Source organism: Heterodontus francisci, chromosome 22, assembly GCF_036365525.1.
Source record: "Heterodontus francisci isolate sHetFra1 chromosome 22, sHetFra1.hap1, whole genome shotgun sequence".
NCBI lineage: Eukaryota > Metazoa > Chordata > Chondrichthyes > Heterodontiformes > Heterodontidae > Heterodontus > Heterodontus francisci.
Genome location: NC_090392.1, coordinates 34,836,242 through 34,851,375, shown reverse-complemented (window position 1 = coordinate 34,851,375; position 15,134 = coordinate 34,836,242). Strand labels below are relative to the sequence as shown.

Below are 15,134 nucleotides of genomic sequence, written 5' to 3'. Positions count from 1 at the left end.
GGAGAGTTTTAAAAAAAGGGAATCGGATAATTGCATGAAAGGAGAGGCAAAGAAAAGCAGAGCTAAGGAAGTGGGCCCAAATGGCAAGTCTTTCATAAAACTGCCATGGTACGATGGCCTGAATGGACTGGCGATGTGTTGTGCACTGCTGATCGTCCATGGCTGGGTCAATATCTCTGCAGCCTTGCGAAATGTCACAGTGGAATTGCATTTCAATGAAACAAGCACCACAAATCGATTAAGACTGTATAGTTTAACAATACTTGCAGCTTCCTCAGCGCTGCAAAAGTGTTGAGTTTCTGTAGTGTAGTGGTGATCACGTTTGCCTCACACGCAAAAGGTCCACAGTTCGAAACTGGGCTGAAACATTTTCAAAACGAACCCAAACAAGAAAAATGCAATCATTGACATTCCCCATGAACACAACACAATTTCTCAAAGCCCTCTTTCTCTTGCACATTGTGTGCACAATGCCTTGCACTCGCACCTTTTCCTAGTCCTGATGCTGCAGAAAGTTCCTCAAAACCGAGCAGTGACACTTTATTTGGCTCAGATTAGAATAGAAACCTGCAACACGAGCTTGCGAAGTAACAGTGAATCTTAGTCTCATTTCAGACGAGGCAAAAGCACATCAGCAATTCACTTTCACCAGCTCCACAGTCGTTGAGACAGGGGCACGCTGCAATATTTTGACCCGCACTGTCCAATTACTCGCTGTCAGCAGCAAGAGGCGTCTGCTGCCTCAATCAACAGGTTACTGGCCATCTCGGGGAGGTAAAATAGCACAACCCGGGCCAAATCTCCCCAGAAACCAAGCACCGGCTCAGCAAAACGTAGGCACATGATATCCGGGTCACTGAACCTCCGAGCAGCTCTGACAGAATAGCCAAGTGACTGAAACTTTCTTTGAGTTGCAATGATGAATCTCCGGTGGAATCAAGTTGGGGGAAATTGCTCCTCCTGAACATTTCTTCTTGGGTAAAAGGGGCAAAAATCCTTTTCAATTTAACCACTGCTGCAGCAGATTCTTGGTGTCTTAAGCACCTTGATAACCCAGCTCTTAACATGCAGCCGCAATTATGACAAGGGGTAAAGGTTCATGACACGCAGAGGGGAAAAAGTTATTTAAGTTATGACAGTCGCTCACAGATTTATTAGCGTTTTGTTCAGTCAGTAACAGAGACATACCTGGGTTTATTGATGCAGATTAACATAACTATTCAGCGTCACGCAGAGCCGCCAGGAGTACTTTGCCTCCCTTAAAGACGGACACGGCTGATTCTGGAACTGAAGCTAAGTAAACAGGCAGACCTGCCAAATGATCATTTTATTTTGTTCTTCATTCGGCAAGTAACAGGAACACTAACAAGGTGGCGTTGAAAATGAGATGCACTGCGGCTCCGCTCAATATCAAAGCGCTTCTTCATATTGAACTGAGGAAGAATATACATGAATAAAAGCAAAATACTGTGGATGCTGGAAATCTGAAATAAAAACAAGAAATTCTGGAAATACTCAGCACGACTGGCAGCATCTGTGGAGACAGAAGCAGAGTTAACATTTCGGCTCAGTGACCCTTCTTCAGAACTGGCAAATATTAGAAATGTCAAAGGTTAGAAGCAAGTAAAGCGGGGGTGGAGCAAGAGATAACAAAGGAGAAGGTGTAGATTGGACAAGGCCACAGAATAGCTGACCAGAAGGTCATGGAGCAAAGGCAAACAATATGTTAATGGTGTGTTGAAAGACAAAGCATTAGTACAGAGAGGACTGTTAATGGACTGAAAATGGAACAGCAGCAAGTACAAACAGGAAAAAAAACAGTGGGTAAGCAAACTGAACAAACTAAGATGAAATAAAATAAACATACAAAAAAATGTAAAAAATGTAAAAATGAAAAATAACAAAAAATGAAAGTAAAATGGGGGCCCCGTCATGCTCTGGAATTATTGAACTCAATATTCAGTCCGGCACGCTCTCGTGTGCAGTGGTTCACACCGCAGCCTCACAGCTCCAGCGACCCGCTTTCAATTCTGGGCACTGCCTGCGTGGTGTTTGCAAGTTCTCCCTGTGTCTGCGTGGGATTCCTCTGGGTGCTCCGGTTTCCTCCCACATGCCAAAGACTGGCTGCTTGATAGGTTAATTGGCCATTATAAATTGCCCCTCGTATAGGGAGGTGGTAGGGAAATATAGGGAAGGTGGGGATGTGGTAGGAATATGGAATTCGTGTCGGATTAGTATAAATGGGTGGTCGATGGTCAGCACAGACTCGGTGGGCCGAAGGGCCTGTTTCACTGCTGTATCACCAAACTAAACTAATCGGTCAACGGGATGCTGTTTTTCGAGCTTGTGTTGATGTTCACTGGAACACTGAGGCAATCCCAGGATAGAGATGTGAGCATGAGAGCAGTGGGCAGTCTTGAAATGGCAAGCAACCGGAAGCTCAGGGTCCTGCTTGCGGACTGAGCCGATGTCTTCCGCAAAGCGGTCACCCAGTCTGCGTTTGGTCTCCCCAATAAACATGAATATACATGAATTGGATTTAGGCGCCAGTATGTTGCAAAACAAGAAGAAAGAAAAGCACAAATGCCATTAACTCTGACTTTGCAAATGATTCACTGAAAAATTCTTTCCTTTGCTGGAAAAGATGACTATTGTGCATCTGAAAATGGGCACCATGGGATTGTGTTGCATTCTGACCTGTTTTCTTATATTTGCCTGTCATCTGTGCAATTCAATTTGTGTTGGATATTGCTGAGAATCTCATTTCAAGATGAGGGCACAGATATTATTATAATCCTACTGAAAGCCTAAACCTGGAACAAATCCTGTGTTACATGGATTGCAACTTATCGAGGGCTGTGCAGCTAAGGTGAGGAAGACAGGAATGATGTGTTTGATGATTGCGTGGAATGCATTGCAAACTTGGGTTACGTTGCTTGATTTCATTCTACACCTTGAAATTCAGAAACAAGTGAGGCACCAGGTGGAAACCAACAGCTGTCTCTGTGGAAGAGGGGACATGGCTTCCTAATCTAACCATTTGAACTCTGCAAACATTCTGCTGGATCTGAACTGCCCTGTATACCAAGGCCAATTTGTATACTATATAAATTGTCATGCCCAGACTATGCAGAGGACTCCAGGTGGGGTCCAACCAGGACATGATATAGCTGCAGTGAAGCTTCGCCCCCATTATATAACTGCCTCTGTTACGCATTCTACTGCGAGGGTAATCACATTGTATGTAGCAACTCAGCAAAATAAGGACTCATTTGATCAAAATAAAGAGTTTAAAAACACAAATATGTGTCAGTGCAATCAGTAAATAATGAGAAATGAAATCCAGAAGTTGGCAAGAATCCCAAGTGGATGTCTTGGTGTGGTTGGGGAAGGGAATCTTTGTCAATGATGGCACACTGTGCATTAACACTGCAGCAGCTGCTGCACCTCTTACAAACTTAGTTTCTTAAGGTAGAGTTTAAAAAAAAAGGGAATTGGATAATTGCATGAAAGGAGAGGCAAAGAAAAGCAGAGCTAAGGAAGTGGGCCCAAATGGCAAGTCTTTGAAAAAACTGGCAATGGTACGATGGACTGAATGGACTGGCGATGTGTTGTGCACTGCTGATCGTCCATGGCTGGGTCAATACCTCTGCAGCCTTGCGAAATGTCACAGTGGAATTGCATTTAAATGAAACAAGCAGCACAAATCAATTAAGTCTGTAGAGTTTAACAATACTTGCAGCTTCCTCAGCGCTGCAACTGTATTGAGTTTCTGTAGTGTAGTGGTGATCACGTTTGCCTCACACGCAAAAGGTCCCCAGTTCGAAACTGGGCAGAAACATTTTCAAAACCAACCCGAACATCTTCGCAAGAAATATGCAATCATTGACATTCCCCATGAACACAACACAATTTCTCAAAGCTCTCTTTCTCTTGCACATTGTGTGCACAATGCCTTGCACTCGCTCCTCTTTCTAGTCCTGATGCTGCAGAAAGTTCCTCAAAACCGAGCAGTGACACTTTATTTGGCTCAGATTAGAATAGAAACCTGCAACACGAGCTTGCGAAGTATCAGCGAATCTTTGTCTCATTTCAGACGAGGCAAAAGCACATCAGCAATTCACTTTCACCAGCTCCACAGTCGTTGAGACAGGGGCACGCTGCAATATTTTGACCCGCACTGTCCAATTACTCGCTGTCAGCAGCAAGTGGCGTCTGCTGCCTCAATCAACAGGTTATTGGCCATCTCGGGGAGGTAAAATAGCACAACCCGGGCCAAATCTCCCCAGAAACCAAGCACCGGCTCAGCAAAACGTAGGCACATGATATCCGGGTCTCTGAACCTCCGAGCAGCTCTGACAGAACAGCCAAGTGACTGAAACTTTCTTTGCGTTGCAATGATGAATCTCCGGTGGAAACAAGTTGGGGGAAATTGCTCCTCCTGAACATTGCTTCTTGGTGAAAAGGGGCAAAAAGCCTTTTCAATTTAACCACTGCTGCAGCAGATTCTTGGTGTCTGAAGCACCTTGATAACCCAGCTCTTAACATGCAGCCGCAATTATGACAAGGGGTAAAGGTTCATGACACGCAGAGGGGGAAAATTTATTTAAGTTATGACAGTCGCTCACAGATTTAATAGCGTTTTGTTCAGTCAGTAACAGAGACATACCTGGATTTATTGATGCAGATTAACATAACTATTCAGCGTCACGCAGAGCCGCTAGGAGTACTTTGCCTCCCTTAAAGACGGACACAGCTGATTCTGTAACTGAAGCTAAGGAAACAGGCAGACCTGCCAAATGATCATTTTATTTTGTTCTTCATTCGGCAAGTAACAGGAACACTAACAAGGTGGCGTTGAAAATGAGATGCACTGCGGCTCCGCTCAATATCAAAGCGCTTCTTCATATTGAACTGAGGAAGAATATACATGAATAAAAGCAAAATACTGTGGATGCTGGAAATCTGAAATAAAAACAAGAAATTCTGGAAATACTCAGCACGACTGGCAGCATCTGTGGAGACAGAAGCAGAGTTAACATTTCGGCTCAGTGACCCTTCTTCAGAACTGGCAAATATTAGAAATGTCAAAGGTTAGAAGCAAGTAAAGCGGGGGTGGAGCAAGAGATAACAAAGGAGAAGGTGTAGATTGGACAAGGCCACAGAATAGCTGACCAGAAGGTCATGGAGCAAAGGCAAACAATATGTTAATGGTGTGTTGAAAGACAAAGCATTAGTACAGAGAGGACTGTTAATGGACTGAAAATCGAACAGCAGCAAGTACAAACAGGAAAAAAAACAGTGGGTAAGCAAACTGAACAAACTAAGATGAAATAAAATAAACATACAAAAAAATGTAAAAAATGTAAAAATGAAAAATAACAAAAAATGAAAGTAAAATGGGGGCCCCGTCATGCTCTGGAATTATTGAACTCAATATTCAGTCCGGCACGCTCTCGTGTGCAGTGGTTCACACCGCAGCCTCACAGCTCCAGCGACCCGCTTTCAATTCTGGGCACTGCCTGCGTGGTGTTTGCAAGTTCTCCCTGTGTCTGCGTGGGATTCCTCTGGGTGCTCCGGTTTCCTCCCACATGCCAAAGACTGGCTGCTTGATAGGTTAATTGGCCATTATAAATTGCCCCTCGTATAGGGAGGTGGTAGGGAAATATAGGGAAGGTGGGGATGTGGTAGGAATATGGAATTCGTGTCGGATTAGTATAAATGGGTGGTCGATGGTCAGCACAGACTCGGTGGGCCGAAGGGCCTGTTTCACTGCTGTATCACCAAACTAAACTAATCGGTCAACGGGATGCTGTTTTTCGAGCTTGTGTTGATGTTCACTGGAACACTGAGGCAATCCCAAAATAGAGATGTGAGCATGAGAGCAGAGGGCAGTCTTGAAATGGCAAGCAACCGGAAGCTCAGGGTCCTGCTTGCGGACTGAGCCGACGTATTCCGCAAAGCGGTCACCCAGTCTGCGTTTGGTCTCCCCAATAAACATGAATATACATGAATTGGATTTAGGCGCCAGTATGTTGCAAAACAAGAAGAAAGAAAAGCACAAATGCCATTAACTCTGACTTTGCAAATGATTCACTGAAAAATTCTTTCATTTGCTGGAAAAGATGACTATTGTGCATCTGAAAATGGGCACCATGGAATTGTGTTGCATACTGACCTGTTTTCCTATATTTGCCTGTCATCTATGCAATTCAATTTGTGTTGGATATTGCTGAGAATCTCATTTCAAGATGAGGGCACAGATATTATTATAATCCGGCTGAAAGCCTAAACCTGGAACAAATACTGTGTTACATGGATTGCAACGTTTCGAGGGCTGTGCAGCTCAGGTGAGGAAGACAGGAATGATGTGTTTGATGATTGCGTGGAATGCATTGCAAACTTGGGTTACGTTGCTTGATTTCATTCTACACCTTGAAATTCAGAAACAAGTGAGGCACCAGGTGGAAACCAACAGCTGTCTCTGTGGAAGAGGGGACATGGCTTCCTAATCTAACCATTTGAACTCTGCAAACATTCTGCTGGATCTGAACTGCCCTGTATACCAAGGCCAATTTGTATACTATATAAATTGGCATGCCCAGACTATGCAGAGGACTCCAGGTGGGGTCCAACCAGGACATTACATAGCTGCAGTGAAGCTTCGCCCCCATTATATAACTGCCTCTGTTACGCATTCTACTGCGAGGGTAATCACATTGTATGTAGCATCTCAGCAAAATAAGGACTCATTTGATCAAAATAAAGAGTTTAAAAACACAAATATGTGTCAGTGCAATCAGTAAATAATGAGAAATGAAATCCAGAAGTTGGCAAGAATCCCAAGTGGATGTCTTGGTGTGGTTGGGGAAGGGAATCTTTGTCAATGATGGCACACTGTGCATTAACACTGCAGCAGCTGCTGCACCTCTTACAAACTTAGTTTCTTAAGGGAGAGTTTTAAAAAAAGGGAATTGGTTAATTGCATGAAAGGAGAGGCAAAGAAAAGCAGAGCTAAGGAAGTGGGCCCAAATGGCAAGTCTTTCATAAAACTGCCATGGTACGATGGCCTGAATGGACTGGCGATGTGTTGTGCACTGCTGATCGTCCATGGTTGGGTCAATACCTCTGCAGCCTTGCGAAATGTCACAGTGGAATTGCATTTCAATGAAACAAGCACCACAAATCGATTAAGACTGTATAGTTTAACAATACTTGCAGCTTCCTCAGGGTTCTAAGAGTGTTGAGTTTCTGTAGTGTAGTGGTGATCACGTTTGCCTCACAGGCAAAAGGTCCCCCGTTCGAAACTGGGCAGAAACATTTTCAAAACGAACCCAAACTTCTTCGCAAGAAAAATGCAATCATTGACATTCCCCATGAACACAACACAATTTCTCAAAGCCCTCTTTCTCATGTACATTGTGTGCACAATGCCTTGCACTCGCTCCTTTTCCTAGTCCTGATGCTGCAGAAAGTTCCTCAAAACCGAGCAGTGACACTTTATTTGGCTCAGATTAGAATAGAAACCTGCAACACGAGCTTGCTAAGTAACAGCGAATCTTAGTCTCATTTCAGACGAGGCAAAAGCACATCAGCAATTCACTTTCACCAGCTCCACAGTCGTTGAGACAGGGGCACGCTGCAATATTTTGACCCGCACTGTCCAATTACTCGCTGTCAGCAGCAAGAGGCGTCTGCTGCCTCAATCAACAGGTTACTGGCCATCTCGGGGAGGTAAAATAGCACAACCCGGGCCAAATCTCCCCAGAAACCAAGCACCGGCTCAGCAAAACGTAGGCACATGATATCCGGGTCACTGAACCTCCGAGCAGCTCTGACAGAACAGCCAAGTGACTGAAACTTTCTTTGAGTTGCAATGATGAATCTCCGGTGGAATCAAGTTGGGGGAAATTGCTCCTCCTGAACATTTCTTCTTGGGTAAAAGGGGCAAAAATCCTTTTCAATTTAACTACTGCTGCAGCAGATTCTTGGTGTCTTAAGCACCTTGATAACCCAGCTCTTAACATGCAGCCGCAATTATGACAAGGGGTAAAGGTTCATGACACGCAGAGGGGAAAAAGTTATTTAAGTTATGACAGTCGCTCACAGATTTATTAGCGTTTTGTTCAGTCAGTAACAGAGACATACCTGGGTTTATTGATGCAGATTAACATAACTATTCAGCGTCACGCAGAGCCGCCAGGAGTACTTTGCCTCCCTTAAAGACGGACACAGCTGATTCTGTAACTGAAGCTAAGGAAACAGGCAGACCTGCCAAATTATCATTTTATTTTGTTCTTCATTCGGCAAGTAACAGGAACACGAACAAGGTGGCGTTGAAAATGAGATGCACTGCGGCTCCGCTCAATATCAAAGCGCTTCTTCATATTGAACCGAGGAAGAATATACATGAATAAAAGCAAAATACTGTGGATGCTGGAAATCTGAAATAAAAACAAGAAATTCTGGAAATACTCAGCACGACTGTCAGCATCTGTGGAGACAGAAGCAGAGTTAACATTTCGGCTCAGTGACCCTTCTTCAGAACTGGCAAATATTAGAAATGTCAAAGGTTAGAAGCAAGTAAAGCGGGGATGGAGCAAGAGATAACAAAGGAGAAGGTGTAGATTGGACAAGGCCACAGAATAGCTGACCAGAAGGTCATGCAGCAAAGGCAAACAATATGTTAATGGTGTGTTGAAAGACAAAGCATTAGTACAGAGAGGACTGTTAATGGACTGAAAATTGAACAGCAGAAAGTACAAACAGGCAAAAAAACAGTGGGTAAGCAAACTGAACAAACTAAGATGAAATAAAATAAACATACAAAAAAATGTAAAAAATGTAAAAATGAAAAATAACAAAAAATGAAAGTAAAATGGGGGCCCCGTCATGCTCTGGAATTATTGAACTCAATATTCAGTCCGGCACGCTCTCGTGTGCAGTGGTTCACACCGCAGCCTCACAGCTCCAGCGACCCGCTTTCAATTCTGGGCACTGCCTGCGTGGTGTTTGCAAGTTCTCCCTGTGTCTGCGTGGGATTCCTCTGGGTGCTCCGGTTTCCTCCCACATGCCAAAGACTGGCTGCTTGATAGGTTAATTGGCCATTATAAATTGCCCCTCGTATAGGGAGGTGGTAGGGAAATATAGGGAAGGTGGGGATGTGGTAGGAATATGGAATTCGTGTCGGATTAGTATAAATGGGTGGTCGATGGTCAGCACAGACTCGGTGGGCCGAAGGGCCTGTTTCACTGCTGTATCACCAAACTAAACTAATCGGTCAACGGGATGCTGTTTTTCGAGCTTGTGTTGATGTTCACTGGAACACTGAGGCAATCCCAGGATAGAGATGTGAGCATGAGAGCAGTGGGCAGTCTTGAAATGGCAAGCAACCGGAAGCTCAGGGTCCTGCTTGCAGACTGAGCCGACGTATTCCGCAAAGCCATCACCCAGTCTGCGTTTGGTCTCCCCAATAAACATGAATATACATGAATTGGATTTAGGCGCCAGTGTGTTTTAAAACAAGAAGAAAGAAAAGCACAAATGCCATTAACTCTGACTTTGCAAATGATTCACTGAAAAATTCTTTCATTTGCTGGAAAAGATGACTATTGTGCATCTGAAAATGGGCACCATGGAATTGTGTTGCATACTGACCTGTTTTCCTATATTTGCCTGTCATCTATGCAATTCAATTTGTGTTGGATATTGCTGAGAATCTCATTTCAAGATGAGGGCACAGATATTATTATAATACGGCTGAAAGCCTAAACCTGGAACAAATACTGTGTTACATGGATTGCAACGTTTCGAGGGCTGTGCAGCTAAGGTGAGGAAGACAGGAATGATGTGTTTGATGATTGCATGGAATGCATTGCAAACTTGGGTTACGTTGCTTGATTTCATTCTACACCTTGAAATTCAGAAACAAGTGAGGCACCAGGTGGAAACCAACAGCTGTCTCTGTGGAAGAGGGGACATGGCTTCCTAATCTAACCATTTGAACTCTGCAAACATTCTGCTGGATCTGAACTGCCCTGTATACCAAGGCCAATTTGTATACTATATAAATTGGCATGCCCAGACTATGCAGAGGACTCCAGGTGGGGTCCAACCAGGACATTATATAGCTGCAGTGAAGCTTCGCCCCCATTATATAACTGCCTCTGTTACGCATTCTACTGCGAGGGTAATCACATTGTATGTAGCATCTCAGCAAAATAAGGACTCATTTGATCAAAATAAAGAGTTTAAAAACACAAATATGTGTCAGTGCAATCAGTAAATAATGAGAAATGAAATCCAGAAGTTGGCAAGAATCCCAAGTGGATGTCTTGGTGTGGTTGGGGAAGGGAATCTTTGTCAATGATGGCACACTGTGCATTAACACTGCAGCAGCTGCTGCACCTCTTACAAACTTAGTTTCTTAAGGGAGAGTTTTAAAAAAAGGGAATTGGATAATTGCATGAAAGGAGAGGCAAACAAAAGCAGAGCTAAGGAAGTGGGCCCAAATGGCAAGTCTTTCATAAAACTGCCATGGTACGATGGCCTGAATGGACTGGCGATGTGTTGTGCACTGCTGATCGTCCATGGCTGGGTCAATACCTCTGCAGCCTTGCGAAATGTCACAGTGGAATTGCATTTCAATGAAACAAGCACCACAAATCGATTAAGACTGTATAGTTTAACAATACTTGCAGCTTCCACAGGGCTGTAAGAGTGTTGAGTTTCTGTAGTGTAGTGGTGATCATGTTTGCCTCACACGCAAAAGGTCCCCAGTTCGAAACTGGGCAGAAACATTTCCAAAACGAACCCAAACAAGAAAAATGCAATCATTGACTTTCCCCATGAACACATCACAATTTCTCAAAGCCCTCTTCCTCTTGCACATTGTGTGCACAATGCCTTGCACTCGCTCCTTTTCCTAGTCCTGATGCTGCAGAAAGTTCCTCAAAACCGAGCAGTGACACTTTATTTGGCTCAGATTAGAATAGAAACCTGCAACACGAGCTTGCTAATTAACAGCGAATCTTAGTCTCATTTCAGACGAGGCAAAAGCACATCAGCAATTCACTTTCACCAGCTCCACAGTCGTTGAGACAGGGGCACGCTGCAATATTTTGACCCGCACTGTCCAATTACTCGCTGTCAGCAGCAAGAGGCGTCTGCTGCCTCAATCAACAGGTTACTGGCCATCTCGGGGAGGTAAAATAGCACAACCCGGGCCAAATCTCCCCAGAAACCAAGCACCGGCTCAGCAAAACGTTGGCACATGATATCCGGGTCACTGTACCTCCGAGCAGCTCTGACAGAACACCCAAGTGACTGAAACTTTCTTTGAGTTGCAATGATGAATCTCCGGTGGAAACAAGTTGGGGGAAATTGCTCCTCCTGAACATTTCTTCTTGGGTAAAAGGGGCAAAAATCCTTTTCAATTTAACCACTGCTGCAGCAGATTCTTGGTGTCTTAAGCACCTTGATAACCCAGCTCTTAACATGCAGCCGCAATTATGACAAGGGGTAAAGGTTCATGACACGCAGAGGGGAAAAAGTTATTTAAGTTATGACAGTCGCTCACAGATTTATTAGCGTTTTGTTCAGTCAATAACAGAGACATACCTGGATTTATTGATGCAGATTAACATAACTATTCAGCGTCACGCAGAGCCGCTCGGAGTACTTTGCCTCCCTTAAAGACGGACACAGCTGATTCTGTAACTGAAGCGAAGGAAACAGGCAGACCTGCCAAATTATCATTTTATTTTGTTCTTCATTCGGCAAGTAACAGGAACACTAACAAGGTGACGTTGAAAATGAGATGCACTGCGGCTCCGCTCAATATCAAATCGCCCCTTCATATTGAACCGAGGAAGAATATACATGAATAAAAGCAAAATACTGTGGATGCTGGAAATCTGAAATAAAAACAAGAAATTCTGGAAATACTCAGCACGACTGGCAGCATCTGTGGAGACAGAAGCAGAGTTAACATTTCGGCTCAGTGACCCTTCTTCAGAACTGGCAAATATTAGAAATGTCAAAGGTTAGAAGCAAGTAAAGCGGGGGTGGAGCAAGAGATAACAAAGGAGAAGGTGTAGATCGGACAAGGCCACAGAATAGCTGACCAGAAGGTCATGGAGCAAAGGCAAACAATATGTTAATGGTGTGTTGAAAGACAAAGCATTAGTACAGAGAGGACTGTTAATGGACTGAAAATTGAACAGCAGCAAGTAAAAACAGGAAAAAAAACAGTGGGTAAGCAAACTGAACAAACTAAGATGAAATAAAATAAACATACAAAAAAATGTAAAAAATGTAAAAATGAAAAATAACAACAAATGAAAGTAAAATGGGGGCCCCGTCATGCTCTGGAATTATTGAACTCAATATTCAGTCCGGCACGCTCTCGTGTGCAGTGGTTCACACCGCAGCCTCACAGCTCCAGCGACCCGCTTTCAATTCTGGGCACTGCCTGCGTGGTGTTTGCAAGTTCTCCCTGTGTCTGCGTGGGATTCCTCTGGGTGCTCCGGTTTCCTCCCACATGCCAAAGACTGGCTGCTTGATAGGTTAATTGGCCATTATAAATTGCCCCTCGTATAGGGAGGTGGTAGGGAAATATAGGGAAGGTGGGGATGTGGTAGGAATATGGAATTCGTGTCGGATTAGTATAAATGGGTGGTCGATGGTCAGCACAGACTCGGTGGGCCGAAGGGCCTGTTTCACTGCTGTATCACCAAACTAAACTAATCGGTCAACGGGATGCTGTTTTTCGAGCTTGTGTTGATGTTCACTGGAACACTGAGGCAATCCCAGGATAGAGATGTGAGCATGAGAGCAGTGGGCAGTCTTGAAATGGCAAGCAACCGGAAGCTCAGGGTCCTGCTTGCGGACTGAGCCGACGTATTCCGCAAAGCGGTCACCCAGTCTGCGTTTGGTCTCCCCAATAAACATGAATATACATGAATTGGATTTAGGCGCCAGTATGTTGCAAAACAAGAAGAAAGAAAAGCACAAATGCCATTAACTCTGACTTTGCAAATGATTCACTGAAAAATTCTTTCATTTGCTGGAAAAGATGACTATTGTGCATCTGAAAATGGGCACCATGGAATTGTGTTGCATACTGACCTGTTTTCCTATATTTGCCTGTCATCTATGCAATTCAATTTGTGTTGGATATTGCTGAGAATCTCATTTCAAGATGAGGGCACAGATATTATGATAATCCTACTGAAAGCCGAAACCTGGAACAAATACTGTGTTACATGGATTGCAACGTTTCGAGGGCTGTGCAGCTAAGGTGAGGAAGACAGGAATGATGTGTTTGATGATTGCGTGGAATGCATTGCAAACATGGGTTACGTTGCTTGATTTCATTCTACACCTTGAAATTCAGAAACAAGTGAGGCACCAGGTGGAAACCAACAGCTGTCTCTGTGGAAGAGGGGACATGGCTTCCTAATCTAACCATTTGAACTCTGCAAACATTCTGCTGGATCTGAACTGCCCTGTATACCAAGGCCAATTTGTATACTATATAAATTAGCATGCCCAGACTATGCAGAGGACTCCAGGTGGGGTCCAACCAGGACATTATATCGCTGCATTGAAGCTTCGCCCCCATTATATAACTGCCTCTGTTACGCATTCTACTGCGAGGGTAATCACATTGTTTGTAGCATCTCAGCAAAATAAGGACTCATTTGATCAAAATAAAGAGTTTAAAAACACAAATATGTGTCAGTGCAATCAGTAAATAATGAGAAATGAAATCCAAAAGTTGGCAAGAATCCCAAGTGGATGTCTTGGTGTGGTTGGGGAAGGGAATCTGTCAATGATGGCACACTGTGCATTAACACTGCAGCAGCTGCAGCACCTCTTACAAACTTAGTTTCTTAAGGGAGAGTTTTTTAAAAAAGGGAATTGGATAATTGCATGAAAGGAGAGGCAAACAAAAGCAGAGCTAAGGAAGTGGGCCCAAATGGCAAGTCTTTCATAAAACTGCCATGGTACGATGGCCTGAATGGACTGGCGATGTGTTGTGCACTGCTGATCGTCCATGGCTGGGTCAATACCTCTGCAGCCTTGCGAAATGTCACAGTGGAATTGCATTTCAATGAAACAAGCACCACAAATCCATTAAGACTGTATAGCTTAACAATACTTGCAGCTTCCTCAGCGCTGTGAGAGTGTTGAGTTTCTGTAGTGTAGTGGTGATCATGTTTGCCTCACACGCAAAAGGTCCCCAGTTCTAAACTGGGTAGGAACATTTTCAAAACCAACCCAAACTTCTTCGCAAGAAATATGCAATCATTGACATTCCCCATGAACACAACACAATTTCTCAAAGCCCTCTTTCTCTTGCACATTGTGTGCACAATGCCTTGCACTCGCTCCTTTTTCGAGTCCTGATGCTGCAGAAAGTTCCTCAAAACCGAGCAGTGACACTTTATTTGGCTCAGATTAGAATAGAAACCAGCAACACGAGCTTGCTAAGTAACAGCGAATCTTAGTCTCATTTCAGACGAGGCAAAAGCACATCAGCAATTCACTTTCACCAGCTCCACAGTCGTTGAGACAGGGGCACGCTGCAATATTTTGACCCGCACTGTCCAATTACTCGCTGTCAGCAGCAAGAGGCGTCTGCTGCCTCAATCAACAGGTTACTGGCCATCTCGGGGAGGTAAAATAGCACAACCCGGGCCAAATCTCCCCATCAACCAAGCACCGGCTCAGCAAAACGTAGGCACATGATATCCGGGTCACTGAACCTCCGAGCAGCTCTGACAGAACAGCCAAGTGACTGAAAGTTTCTTTGAGTTGCAATGATGAATCTCCGGTGGAAACAAGTTGGGGGAAATTGCTCCTCCTGAACATTTCTTCTTGGGTAAAAGGGGCAAAAATCCTTTTCAATTTAACCACTGCTGCAGCAGATTCTTGGTGTCTGAAGCACCTTGATAACCCAGCTCTTAACATGCTGCCGCAATTATGACAAGGGGTAAAGGTTCATGACACGCAGAGGGGAAAAAGTTATTTAAGTTATGACAGTCGCTCACAGATTTATTAGCGTTTTGTTCAGTCAGTAACAGAGACATACCTGGATTTATTGATGCAGATTAACATAACTATTCAGC

General features: G+C 44.0%; 5 non-coding genes across 5 annotated transcripts; all 5 read left to right on the top strand.

Annotated features, from left to right (window-relative positions):
- The first annotated feature begins 295 nt into the window (after positions 1 to 295).
- trnav-cac (transfer RNA valine (anticodon CAC)) lies at positions 296 to 368 on the top strand. Its single transcript has one exon. It is a non-coding gene; the product is annotated as a tRNA-Val (tRNA).
- A 3,400-nt stretch (positions 369 to 3,768) lies between these two features.
- On the top strand, positions 3,769 to 3,841 carry trnav-cac (transfer RNA valine (anticodon CAC)). Its single transcript has one exon. It is a non-coding gene; the product is annotated as a tRNA-Val (tRNA).
- A 3,406-nt stretch (positions 3,842 to 7,247) lies between these two features.
- On the top strand, positions 7,248 to 7,320 carry trnav-cac (transfer RNA valine (anticodon CAC)). Its single transcript has one exon. It is a non-coding gene; the product is annotated as a tRNA-Val (tRNA).
- Positions 7,321 to 10,726: 3,406 nt separating this feature from the next.
- On the top strand, positions 10,727 to 10,799 carry trnav-cac (transfer RNA valine (anticodon CAC)). The gene has a single exon. It is a non-coding gene; the product is annotated as a tRNA-Val (tRNA).
- Positions 10,800 to 14,196: 3,397 nt separating this feature from the next.
- trnav-cac (transfer RNA valine (anticodon CAC)) lies at positions 14,197 to 14,269 on the top strand. The gene has a single exon. It is a non-coding gene; the product is annotated as a tRNA-Val (tRNA).
- Positions 14,270 to 15,134: the final 865 nt, after the last annotated feature.